Source organism: Patella vulgata, chromosome 9, assembly GCF_932274485.2.
Source record: "Patella vulgata chromosome 9, xgPatVulg1.2, whole genome shotgun sequence".
Classification (NCBI taxonomy): Eukaryota; Metazoa; Mollusca; class Gastropoda; family Patellidae; genus Patella; species Patella vulgata.
In genome coordinates, this window is record NC_065887.2 from 40,986,540 (window position 1) to 40,992,495 (window position 5,956).

The 5,956-nt window shown below is 37.2% G+C and overlaps 1 long non-coding RNA gene across 1 annotated transcript; it reads left to right on the forward strand.

Annotated features, from left to right (window-relative positions):
* Positions 1–1,672, forward strand: LOC126831963 (uncharacterized). Its single transcript, XR_007684441.2, has 3 exons — positions 1–130; positions 1,147–1,168; positions 1,406–1,672. It is a non-coding gene; the product is annotated as an uncharacterized LOC126831963 (long non-coding RNA).
* The last annotated feature ends 4,284 nt before the right edge of the window (positions 1,673–5,956 follow it).

A 5,956-nucleotide genomic window follows, 5' to 3' on the forward strand; every position in this document is an offset into this window, starting at 1 on the left:
CCTGATAACAAAAATATCAGTTTACCCCGAGACGAGAAGATCGTAATATTATCCTCCAGTTTAATCGACATTATGAAGGTTTTTATTCTAGCTTTTTTGGTATTATTATGTGCTGTTGCCGTCTATGGAGGTAAAATTTTCTTTTTACTTTGAGTCGGTCTCTATCTTGATGTTGTTGTTGTTGTTGGTCACAGTGGTGTTGTGGTTGGTGTGGAGGGGGGGGGGGTACTCTGAAAAAAAGCCCAAGTTTGCCCTAATTCATGTACGAATGACATGACACTTGGCATACTTGTTCCTTCGACTAAGATGGCTGGGATGACGTCATACTACGTTCCTGGTTGTTGGTCACGTTGTCTGGAAAATATCCATGAGACGCGTAGATGTGAAGGTACCATAATGTTGACTACCGTTTAATTTCTCGAACCCATGTTTAATATTATACAAACGAAACAATGTTCGGGCTTGTTGTTTTTATATTTGTTTGAAGATCGCCTTGTGCGTTTTCCCTGTATTGTTCATAAAGTTGATATTTGGTTAGACCTAATAAAATGATACAAAATGGGGTTAACCTCTTGCATTCTTTGCGCTAATCGTAATGGAGATGTGCACCTGCCATGCAGGGTGCTATGTGGGAACTGTTTCCTCGATAGCGGCGCTTTGGTCTACAGGACCTCGGGTTTTCTTGTCATTCGAAAAAGATATGAAATGAAATGAGGTTTAACTTCCTACTGTTCTGCTCGGACTATGGGCTAACGAAGACGGGCGTACGCAATGTACTTTTATATCGAATTCCAACTACCAAGGGATCTTTCACGTGTACGCCAATGTGTACACGAGACCTCGGACTTACGTTCCATCCAACAGCTATCCTTGTCAGGCCCTCCTTCCTGCACCACTGATAGGAGGAAACTACTCCGGAAAATCTGGATGAACTTTCTCGACCAACACCGGGAGCGAGCCCACGACCTCCAAACTAGCGAGCCAGCGTATAACTCACTGTGGTTCCCTTTAAGTGTTTTATCCTGTTCTGCCCCTATCCAGGATACTCATAATGCACAAAAATACAAAATATTTCATTTCAATTTTTGTTGCGGTTTTCTATTTAATGGTTTTGTATTTAATTAAACTTTTGGTTTTCACTTTCAGCTTCCACTTACAGAGAGGATGAGTACGTTGATTTTCTATTTATAAAAAAAAAACTTTATTATCATCTCTGCAATATATCTTTTATGACGAGTGACTTCTTCTATTTATGTAAACATACATGTCAGAGTAGGGGGGATTTAAAAAAAAGACTACAACCTTGTTTGACGTTGCTACTTAAAAAAAAACCTGGCATTCGGCTTTTATTTGTAAAACCAAATATTATCTTTCTCTGTGTCTTCTCCCTCTTGTTCTATTTCAGAAAACGTCATATAATTCTCAGTAATGACCCGGAATGTCCCCAACAGGGAAGTGAATGCAGCATGATGCATCGTTGCTGTGGAGATTTAGATTGCCATTATAAAACATTCTTTACGACGAAAGGAATTTGTGTGGAGGTTCTAACAGCTCCCGATGTTGTATTTGGTGACAGCGCATTTTCAAAATAAATCCATGACGATCGACCGTAAACCACGGATAGCAATAATTTATTTTAAAGTTTTTGAGAAATACAAAAATGTCATTAGTATTTAGTTGTTGTTGAATTTGAAGCGAAGAGTTGTAATTTGAAAAACGTTTTGGTGTTGTGATGGACTTTCCTTCACAAACTCTGAAATAGATAGATAAGAAATGGGGTTTAATGTCCACTCGTCATTTGAGAGTAACACATGAATCAATTCTATTCAACAATTCGCTTTTGCGTTCAGGTCTTTAGCAGTGGGGGACCCGCAGAAATCAACGAAGATGGACAGACAATCATACACCTTGCCACCACTACACGATAGGGATCGAAACCAAGCCACTTAACTTAGTGACATGCTTAATTATCTAAAGCACATTCAACATTTGAGATCCAGAAATCTTGAGTTTCAATAGATTACTTCAATAATACGCCGTAGTGAATAACTACCAATCCTCAACATATTTCCTCAACAACTGTTGGTGGTTTCCCCTTGTCAGATTTTCAGGGCAGAGGGCCTGACAAGGACAGATGTCTGGTCGTTCGGATGGGACATGTATACATTGGCGTGCACGTAAAATATCCCTTGGCAGTTGGAATTCGATATAAAAGCAGGCCATAATGCCACTGTCCAGCAAGATTTCCCTCATAGCACACTGTATGGCGTATGCTCGCCTTCATTAGCCCAGTCGGAGCAGAATAGTAGGACGTTAAACCCCATTTCATTTCATTTTCAAGAAGTCTGCCCCGAGTAAACATGTAAAGGGAGATATATTATCTCTTGTATCTCTTGTATCGCTTTCATGCGTTTTAATAGTCAGTTGTGACTGAAAAGGTAAACTCCACGTATACGAAAGGTACGGTCCTTAAATTCTTGAATCGAACAACCTTAACCCAATAAAAAAAAACCAACTACTCTATCTGTTACGTTTATAATAATATTTTATGAACTTGGGCTTAAAACAGGAGACGGAGACAACCTAGATCGTTTTTTTTTATTTGTTGGGCATCAATTTTATGAAACCGGGAGCCCACCCCGGTGTACACATTGTTGTGAAGGTACAAGATTCGACGAAGATTGGGTTATCATTCCACTGTCCGAGCAAACATATTATCCACTAGGCTAACCTATAATTAATACATTCGTGTGATCAATTAAAAAAGAAACTTATTACTTTTAAATAAGTTCACACATTTTCGGGTGTAAAAATGGAGTGTGGAATTTTATTGAGGTGTAATAAATAACCCTCGGATATATTACAATACAATAATTTGGTATATACATGTAAATCTCTAGATTATTATGGAATTTTAAGAAGCACGGAGACGAAGATAATTATTGAAGTTAATCAGATATGTTCTTTTCGCCATAATATCCCCGATGGCTGGATGCGGTGACTCAGTAAGCAGAAGGTACAGGAGGTGTGGTCAAGAAAGTTATCCTGTACCTTCCAGCATGGGTTGCCCTTGTCAATTGTGCAGGACGGAAGAAGGGCGTCTAGTTGGAATAGTATCCAAAATTGTGATTCCTTTTGAACTGAAAAAAATTATATCTGTCGTCCTCCATTATCTAAAAAATCTATTTATTCGATCTCTGATTTCCTTTCTGATTTTAGTTCTTATTATGAATATTTGATACTCAAACCAGGAAACCTACTTATTGCTGGTGACTTCAACATTCATCTGGATGTTCCTACAAATTCTCTTGCAATCCAATTAGAGATCTTATCCAGTTCTTTTGCCTAGTACAACATCTTATTAACCCAACACATAACCTTGGTCATACTTTATAAATGACATTGCCACGTTGCGGTGAACTGAATGTCCAAAACTTATGAATAAATGACCCATTCTTCAGTGATCCCTATGCTATTCATTTTATGGTTCCATTTGATCCAGGAAAACTAGCACTAATTAGTTGTGTAAAATTACAATTTATTTAAATTCTAATTTGTTTAATTGAGGGGGGGGGGCTGCCAATTTGCTATTTGATTGGTAAGACATGAATTTGGAATTTCGCATTTGGAATTTAGCATTTGGAATTTGGAATGAGCCTTCTGGGCTTTCGTAGGCAAGGGCTCATTTTATCATAAAATACAGAAAGTTCAAATGCATTGCTCACACCAAGTTCGCAGGTGATCTAAAAAAATTATGTTTGTTTACATCTTCACTTTCAACTTCTGGTCTAAATGAACTGTTCCATATATATAGCAGCAAAACATCCACGATATTGGATCAACACGCACCCATCCTCACAAGAAACATTGCGATTAAACCACAGAATCCTTGGTTTAATGTCAAAATCAAGGATGCCAGAAAAATAAGACGCAAGGCGGAAAGAACATGTCGACGGACCACAAATATATATTTAAGGCTGATTGTAAGCGTTTTGTATTACTTGTAGTTTCTCAAAAACCAATTTTACAACAACAAATTGGCTCAATCTGGAACTGATCAAAAGAAAATGTTCCAAGTCATAGATCATTTATTAGATAAAAATAAGTTCTCGAGCTTACTTCCAGAGTACAGTTCTACACAGGAAGGTGCAAATAAATTTGTTTCTTGTTTTCATGACAAAATAGTTAAAATACGATCAGATAAAACATGTGATCTAGACCCTATACCTACACATCTATTGAAGAAACACATCGATCTATTTGCACCTTTCATATCTAAAATTATTAACCGATCTCTTTCATTTGGTCACTTTCCCAAGGAACTAACAAAAGCCATTGTTAAACCATTATTAAAGAAACCAAACATGGATCCAAAGTAGGGTCGGGGTCGCCTGTCCATGTTTTAACATGCTTAAAAGCATTGGGTTTATTCGAGGAAGAACCTTACTGGTATTTAGCGTTCCAGAACTTTGCGTTACGGATTTATTTCAAATTATGTGTGACGCATGAGAGGACAAATATTATCGATATTCAGCGTTCTGTGGCCTCCCGAAGTTATTCCCCTTTTCCAAAGACCTTGTGGTTTGTGAACGCTATGGGAAAAAATATAACTGTTAATCGTCAATAAAATTAGATTTATATCAAACAATTTTATGAAAAATCTCGTGTAATGTTTTTGCAAATGGTAATTTATAATTCCCATATTAGCTATAATTAGCTTTGACAAAATCAGAATAATATGAAATTAAGACCATTAACGGGTTAATAAATAAGAGGGTTTTTTTTATTCCGGAAATTTTTTGTATATAAAATAATGTTGTAATTGTTTACAAGTCTGTGTGTAAGGAACCCTTGATGTTTGGAATTCGACAAAGCGGAAACGTCGTTGTCCCGACAAAATGTCCCGTCTTCATTTCAATGCCTAAATGACTACATATTACTGCATGCCATACAGTCGTCCAGGCTGAGATGGTGCCTTGCAAGGCAGTCCCGCATTTATATCGTCCAGCGCAAGCACACATCAGCAGTTCTTGGCTGATTTGTGATGATATCGTTGTCTATCGCTTGTTTGTCCACCTCTAAACGTCCTGGAAAATTGAACTTTTCGCTTGATGTAACACGGCATCAACTTTTGATGGTATAGCTTCAATATATCTTCCACTATGTGTGATGATGTGTTACTACATTGGGGTGGTTTGATAAAGTTTTAAGAGTATTCCAATGTTTTCGCTGAGAATTGCTCTTTAATTTTTTTTAAAGATGCATTATGTGAGATTTCGATCAAGAGCAGACAGTTCTCAATGTAATAGTTGAAAAAATTTTAATGAAAAGGGAACATTTTGAAAAGTTCAATCAAATTACTTCATTCCGAGCGATGTTATTGTCGTTTGAAGATCAGTGTAGCCTCGGTTGTTATTGTTGTTACGATAATAAAGTCTCGAATATCCAATTTTTAATTAAATTATTAAATAGCAATTGAATATAAATCAATTGAACTATAAATAGTCAGATTAGATGTTAATACTTTTCTCACGAGAGTATCCCTAATACACATTTATGCTTTTTCATCTCGGGCATAAGACTATATCATTTCGGGACTAACATTTTAATTTGAATAATTCTCTTTACGTAGGAGTCTTTAGCCATGGACAGGCACCGGGGTACCCGTGGGTTTAGTAGGCGACCCTACTCTGTACGTCACGTGCAAGCTTGGAACTGAAACCACACCACTTGACTCAATAGCAGACATTTTAATCTACAGCGCACTAGATATGGCCACCCTCACCCTCCCTCCGCCCGCGTTCCGCAATCTCGAAAGGAGAGCTGCCCACTTCTGTTTTGATTGAACAATTGCAAAATATAATTACAAAGAGAATATGGACATTTCGGCAAAAACTTTAATGACAATTTAAAAATCAAAAGAAAATCCAAAAATAGTTTATAACATCATGTTAAA